Source organism: Scylla paramamosain, chromosome 20 (assembly GCF_035594125.1).
Source record: "Scylla paramamosain isolate STU-SP2022 chromosome 20, ASM3559412v1, whole genome shotgun sequence".
In the NCBI taxonomy this organism is placed as follows: domain Eukaryota; kingdom Metazoa; phylum Arthropoda; class Malacostraca; order Decapoda; family Portunidae; genus Scylla; species Scylla paramamosain.
In genome coordinates this window covers 12,008,995-12,016,494 of record NC_087170.1, presented here as the reverse complement: position 1 = coordinate 12,016,494, position 7,500 = coordinate 12,008,995, and the positions used below count along the sequence as shown (strand labels likewise).

Sequence of the window (7,500 nt, the reverse complement as noted above, 5' to 3'; positions counted from 1 at the left end):
GAGAGAGAGAGAGAGAGAGAGAGAGAGAGAGAGAGAGAGAGCGTCACCTTAAAAAAAATTGTTAAGGGATGAAAGTGAGAGAGAAGTGAGAGAGAAGTGAGTGAGGGAGAGTGAGAGAGAGTGAGGGAGGGATGAGGGTTCAAATGTCACCCACTGAACCTTGAGCGGCGTCTCCGTGGCGGCCACACGCCCACCCCCGCCCGTGTGTGTGTGTGTGTGTGTGTGTGTGTGTGTGGGCGGGGCGGGGCGGGACTGGGCGTGGTGGTGGTAGTGGTGGTAGTGGTGGTGAAGTAAGCTGGGGTGAGATACTTAAATGGACGTGGTGTAACAAGAGGTGTGTGTGTGTGTGTGTGTGTGTGTGTGTGTGTGTTATGAGTGGTGTGTCTAATGTGGAGTAAACTCAACACGCTGTAGTGGAAGTTATTGGGGTTTTCAAGGGTGTGTTCATGATTCCAGCGATGGTTTTAAAGGGACGTGCTGGGAAGATGTTGGGGTTTTCAAGGGTGCTTTCGTGATTCTGGTAATAATCTAATGGTCTCTTATGGAAGTTACTTGAGTTTCCAAGGGTGTTTTCATGAATCTGGCCACGGTTAGCTATATTTTGGTGAAGCGATTTACAGTTCTGGAGAAAATGATTGGTTTCAAGGGTGTTTCCATGGATTCAGTAAGAATTTAACAGGCAGTAGTGGAAGTCATTAGAGCTTTCTATATTTTTTTTTAATTTTATTTATGATTACAGTGATGGCTTAACCCTTTTCCTGTTTTGGTCATCTTTTGGTAACAATCACAGTAGTTAGTTAGTGTAAAAAGAAAATAAAAGATCAATGATGTGTTAGTTAGTGTAAAAAGAAAATAAAAGATCAATGATGTGTTAGTTAGTGTAAAAAGAAAATAAAAGATCAATGATGTGTTAGTTAGTGTAAAAAGAAAATAAAAGATCAATGATGTGTTAGTGTAAAAAGAAAATAAAAGATCAATGATGTGTTAGTTAGTGTAAAAAGAAAATAAAAGATCAATGATGTGTTAGTTAGTGTAAAAAGAAAATAAAAGATCAATGATGTGTTAGTTAGTGTAAAAAGAAAATAAAAGATCAATGATGTGTTAGTGTAAAAAGAAAATAAAAGATCAATGATGTGTTAGTTAGTGTAAAAAGAAAATAAAAGATCAATGATGTTCACTCTAGGCTACAGAACTGAAATGTTTTGCTCTCTCACCACGGCCATTTGCAAATGCCACAGAGATGACTAGCCATGCTTTGAAGACTGTTTCTCCTATTAATAACATACAAATCTTATCAACCTTTCACTAGAACCGTAAAAACACACTTAAGAACCCGTGTACCTTCAACTAGAGCCTTCTGAAAGTAATGGAGGTGTGGGACAGCTCTTAGTAACATCGAAATCTTCTTAATCAAACACTAGAATCGTAAAAAAACATCTTTAAAAACTCGTATAGAGCCTTCTGAGAGTAATGAAGGTGCGGGACAGCTCTTAGTAACATCGAAATTTTGTTAATATCACTAGAATCGTAAAAAAAAAAGACCCTTAAAAACTCGTGTATCTTCAACTACTGTACCGCCTTCTGAGAGCAGCTGATGTGCGGCGCGGGTTTTAAAACAGGACTGGAGCCTTAGCGCGGGCCATCAGGGAGCGCAAAGGGGCAGTACAAGGCTACGAGCTTCCACAAGGCGTCACTCAAGAAATCCATACAAAACCCAGGCTGCACCAAAGGAAGGAGGGAGGGGCGGCCGCCAAAGCCTCCTGAAATAAGCCTACCCAGCCAGGCCGCCCAAAACCAGCAGGAACACGTTGCGCCTACACGTGCAACAGACGCGGGCATTTAAAACTTACTGCTACTTCAGATATACTGACTACTACTACTGCTGCTACTACTGCTACTACTACTGCTATTACTATTGTTGTTGTTGTTGTTGTTGTTGTTGTTGTAGTTGTTATTGCTATTACTCTTACTTCTTAATTACTCTTCTACTACTACTACTATAAGAATAAGAATCAGGATAAGAATAGAGAATAATAAGAAGAAAAAGATGATGATGAAAAGACGAAAAGCACTACCACCACCACCACCACCACCACCACCACCACCAACAACAACAACAACAACAATGACCGCTATCACAACCACTATTAATGCCACCACCATCACTGCCACCACCACCACCACCACCACCACCAGCCAGATCATTAAATCCGTCACTGCCCGCTAGGCACTCACGGCCCAGCTGGCACTCCACCTGCGAGGGCCACTTGCAGGAGGAGGAGGAGAAGAGGAGGAGGAGGAGGAGGAGGAGGAGGAGGAGGAGGAGGAGGAGGAGGAGGAGGAAACGTGGAGTGGAAGACAGAAAAGAAGATGAAGTGGAAGAGATGAAAAGGAAGTAGACGTATGAAGAGGAAGAGGAAGAGGAGGAGGAGGAGGAGGAGGAGGAGGAGGAGGAGGAGGAGGAGGAGGAGGAGGAGGAGGAGGCGGAGGAGGAGGAATAGAGGATGCTGGAAGAGGAGAGAAATAATTGGTGCGTCGAGTTCTGTGTGTGTATGAGAGAGAGAGAGAGAGAGAGAGAGAGAGAGAGAGAGAGAGAGAGAGAGAGAGAGAGAGAGAGAGAGAGAGAGAGAGAGAGAGAGAGAGAGAGAGAGAAAGGGGAGGGATGGATGAAGAGGCTTAATTCAACAAAGGACGAAAGGGAGATGAAGGAAAAGATGAAGGAAAATCTCTCTCTCTCTCTCTCTCTCTCTCTCTCTCTCTCTCTCTCTCTCTCTCTCTCTCTCTCTCTCTCTCTCTCTAACGTCCAGCCCATGCCATCTTCTCACCTTCCTCTCCATGACCATGTCCCGTCCTCCTCCTCCTCCTCCTCCTCCTCCTCCTCCTCCTCCTCCTCCTCTTCCTCCTCCTCCTCCGGAAATTGCTGACATTTCCTTCAGACCAATTTGAACATTATTTAAAACTGCATCGTGTCTTCTCTCTCTCTCTCTCTCTCTCTCTCTCTCTCTCTCTCTCTCTCTCTCTCTCTCTCTCTCTCTCAAACCCCGTGCACTGAATTATAAACATCCCCAAAACTTATTTCTGTCCCCTCTCCCTCTCCCCCGCCACTCTCTCTCTCTCTCTCTCTCTCTCTCTCTCTCTCTCTCTCTCTCTCTCTCTCTCTCTCTCTCTCTCTCTCTCTTCCCCTTCCCTTCCTCCCCCTTCCAGCGCATCCCACTTTTGAGATGGTCATCAAATATTAAGACAGGGCTGTGTGTGTGTGTGTGTGTGTGTGTGTGTGTGTGTGTGTGTGTGTGTGTGTGTGTGTGTGTGTGTGTTATGATTTTTTTTAACTGTTTTCTATTTTTCTTTTTTTCCTTTTCATCAATATTTTATCTCACTTTTCTTAATTTCCTTCCTCTTCTTCTATTTCTTAATCTTTCTTCTCTTCCTCCGTTCTTCTTCTTCTTACTCCTCCTCCTCTTCTTCTTCCTCGCTCTCCATGCCCGCATCTCCATCCTCTTCCTCTTTGTTTGCATCCTCCTCCTCCTCCTCCTCTTCCTCTTCCCTTTAGAGAACTCGTTTATCCTCCCTCCTCCTCCTCTACCGTCTTTCTTTCTCTCTCTCCCTCTCCCTCTTCCTCTCCTTTTAACTCTATTTTGATATTCCTCCCTCCTCCTCCTCCTCCTCCTCCTCCACTTCCTCTCCTATCTACATTTTCTTGGTCGTGTTCCTCCTCCTCCTCCTCCTCCTCCTCCTCCTCTTCTTTCCTTCCATACAATATCCTTCTCTTTCTTCTTCTATTTTGTTATTTTTCATCTTCCTTCCTCTCTCATTTTATATTTTCTAATAACATCATCTTCCTCCTCCTCCTCCTCCTCCTTTCCCTCTCCCCTTCCTCCTCTTCTCTCACCCTCTTCTATTTTTGCATCTCTCTCTCTCTCTCTCTCTCTCTCTCTCTCTCTCTCTCTCTCTCTCTCTCTCTCTCTCTCTCTCTCTCTCTCTCTCTCTTGTAAAGCGAGGAGCAAAGGGGAAGCGAGACAGCGAGAGCGAGAGCGAGAGAGAGAGAGAGAGAGAGAGAGAGAGAGAGAGAGAGAGAGAGAGAGAGAGAGAGAGAGAGAATAAAGAGGAAGGGGGAATAATCAATATTGACGAAGGTTGGAAGAGAAAGAAGAAAGGGAGGAGCATTAAAGAATAAAGATAAAGGAGTGACTGGAGGAGGAGGAGGAGGAGGAGGAGGAGGAGGAGGAGGAGGAGGAGGAGGAGGAGGAGGAGAGACGATGGAGTGGAAAAGTAGGAGGAGGAAAGGGGGAAATATGAAGTAAGAAAGGAAGAGGGGAAGCAGATGAAGTGGAAAAGGAGGAGGAGGAGGAGGAGGAGGAGGAGGAGGAGGAAAAGGAGGAGGAAAATTTGTATGTCTATTATCTATTTATGTATATCAATCCTATCTATATTTATTTATCTATCTGTTTATCTATCTGTCTATCTATCAACTTTTCTACTACACTACCTACCAACCTATCAGTTTATCTATCCACCAATCCACCCATCTATCTATCTATTTATCTATCTACCTATCTATCTATCTATCTATCTTTATCCTATCTCTATTTATTCTTATATTTAATTTAGGGAAGAGAATTAAAACACATATCCAATTATATTAAACAAACCAAGGCAGAGAGAGAGAGAGAGAGAGAGAGAGAGAGAGAGAGAGAGAGAGAGAGAGAGAGAGAGAGAGAGAGAGAGAGAGAGAGAGAGAGAGAGAGAGAGGAACTAACCATGAGTCACAATAATGGATGGGAAGTCTTTACCATTGCAGGAGGAGGAGGAGGAGGAGGAGGAGGAGGAGGAGGAGGCTTAGTGACGAAAAAAGTCAAAGAATAGGATGAGTAAGAGGAAGGGAGAGAAAACGTAATATCAGAGAAGAGGAGGAGGAGGAGGAGGAGGAGGAGGAGGAGGAGGAGGAGGAGGAGGAGGAGGAGGAAGGCAAGAGAAGGGATGGCAAAGGCAGGAGATGGAAAACTATGAAGAGGAGGAGGAAGAAGAGTTAGGGAACAGAGGAAGGAGAAAAGAGAGGAAAGTGAAAGAGGGAGAGGGAAGGAATATGCAGGAGAGAGAGAGAGAGAGAGAGAGAGAGAGAGAGAGAGAGAGAGAGAGAGAGAGAGAGAGAGAGAGAGAGAGAGAGAGAGAGAGAGGCAAAATATAATGAAGAGGAAATAAGGAGGGAGGGAGAATCAAGAAGGAAATGGGTAATGGAAATGAGGAGGAGGAGGAGGAGGAGGAGGAGGAGGAGGAGGAGGAGGAGGAGGAGGAGGAGGAGGAGGAGGAGGAGATCATCTTCAGTAGCAGCACTAATCTCCATGACGTCACAAGCTGTTGTCACGTGACCTTCCTCCTCCTCCTCCTCCTCCTCCTCCTCCTCCTCCTCCTCCTCCTCCTCCTTATGACCTTTGTTTTCCTTTCCCTCTCTTCCTACCCACTCCTCCTCCTCCTCCTCCTCCTCTTCCTCATGACCTGCTGGCTTCCTCTCCTCATTACTTCCCTCCCTCCCTCCCTCCTCCCTTACTTCCCTATCATGTCATTCTTCCTTCTCTTCCTCCACACACACACATACACACAGACACACACACACACACACACACACACACACACACACACACACACACACACACACATTATTACTTATTGTCATTTCTGATATAACACTTGACTTGTAAATTCCGTGTAATTTTTCTTTTCCTATCTTTTCTCTTTTGTTTTTAGTTAGTATATTCTTCCACTGCACTATTTCTCCTGTGGTAGTAGAAATAGTAGTGGTAGTTGCCGTATGGTTGTGAACTCAGGCAATATATATTTTCACTACTTGCTTTTCTTTATTTCTTTTCTTTATCTATTTATTTTTTTTTTAAAGCTGTTGCTATTTTATCTCTCTTTCTCTTTATTCTTGTTCTCCTCCTCCTCCTCCTTCTTCTGCGTCTCCTGTTCTTCCTATCTTAGTCATCCATACGTGCATTTTGAACACACACACACACACACACACACACATGCGCGCGCAGGTTACTTCACTGCGTGCTCACAGGTGACACTGGGGCAGGTGAGTGTGGGCTCAGGTGTACGGCCATTAAGGTACTTGTCACACCTGCACAAAGGCGGTAATTGGCTGTACTGGGGCGCCTTTACTCAATAAATTCGTCAATCTGTTAGGTTAGGTGAAGTTAGGTTAGAAAGAAAGATAGGAAGAAAAAAGAGAAAACAGAAAAGAAACAAAGGAAAAAAATAGGAGGAAAGAAAAACAACAATGACAAAAGATAAAAAAAAAAAGGAAATGAGAGAAAAATTAAAAAGAAAAGAAAAATAAATAAATAAAAAAAATGAGAGAAAGAAGAAATTAAGCAAATAATCACAATTAACAACACTACATACAACAAATGAGGACTCTCTCTCTCTCTCTCTCTCTCTCTCTCTCTCTCTCTCTCTCTCTCTCTCTCTCTCTCTCTCTCTCTCTCTCCCTCCATCTTCTTAGTTCCAAACACCTTTCATTCTTTCTTCTCAACACTTATTCTTTCTTTTCTTTCCTTCTCATCATCAACACCTATTTTGTCTGTCTCTTTCTTTCCTGACAATTCCTTTCAACCAACCACCTGCTCTCTCTCTCTCTCTCTCTCTCTCTCTCTCTACAAAAGAACACCTCCCTTTTCTATTTTTCCTTCTTTACTTCCCTATATTCCTCCTTCTTCCTTACCTTCTACCTCTTCCTAAATTCAAACGCCTTCTTCCCTTCGCTTTTTTCTTCCATTCACCTCAAAACAGGGGCAATTAATTAACAACCAGGTAAAAAGACACACTGCAGTTACGTTACCAGTTCATCAAATAATAATAATAAAAAAAACTAGAAAATAACTATGATCTCAATAAATGTATAATGATATTAATAAAAATTATGAATGACGCAATGCACAGGTGAGGACAACACTTGTACTGAGGGGAGGAGAAGGAAGAGGGGGAGGAAGAGGAGGAGGAAGTGACTCATCTGTACTCCTGAAGGGATGGATATCTTCTTTTCTTTATCTCTATCTCTCTGTCTCCTCCTCCTCCTCCTCCTCCTCATCCTCCTCCTCTTCTATCTCCTTTAAGCTGTTTGATGCGTTCATACATAACACATCTAGAGCTGGAATACATAACACTATACACACACACACACACACACACACACACACACACACACACACACACACACACACACACACACACACACACACACACACACACAATAAAAAAAAACGAACGTCAATTTAAAATAAAAAAATAATGACAAATAAATAAAAAATACTACCAAAATATCACCTCTCTCTCTCTCTCTCTCTCTCTCTCTCTCTCTCTCTCTCTCTCTCTCTCTCTCTCTCTGCCAACAGGTATTATAGACGAAATCAACAGGTAGGCAGTAGGCGGGGTCATAAAGGGCCATCAAGCAGGTCATAAACAGGTCATAACCACAACAGGTCCCACATAAGCAGGTCATCC

General features: G+C 43.5%; 1 long non-coding RNA gene across 1 annotated transcript in view; it reads right to left on the bottom strand.

Moving 5' to 3' along the window:
* The window catches only part of LOC135110330 (uncharacterized), an 88,516-nt gene that overhangs the window by 26,614 nt on the left and 54,402 nt on the right, over nt 1-7,500 (bottom strand). The gene's annotated exons all lie outside the window — the stretch shown is intronic.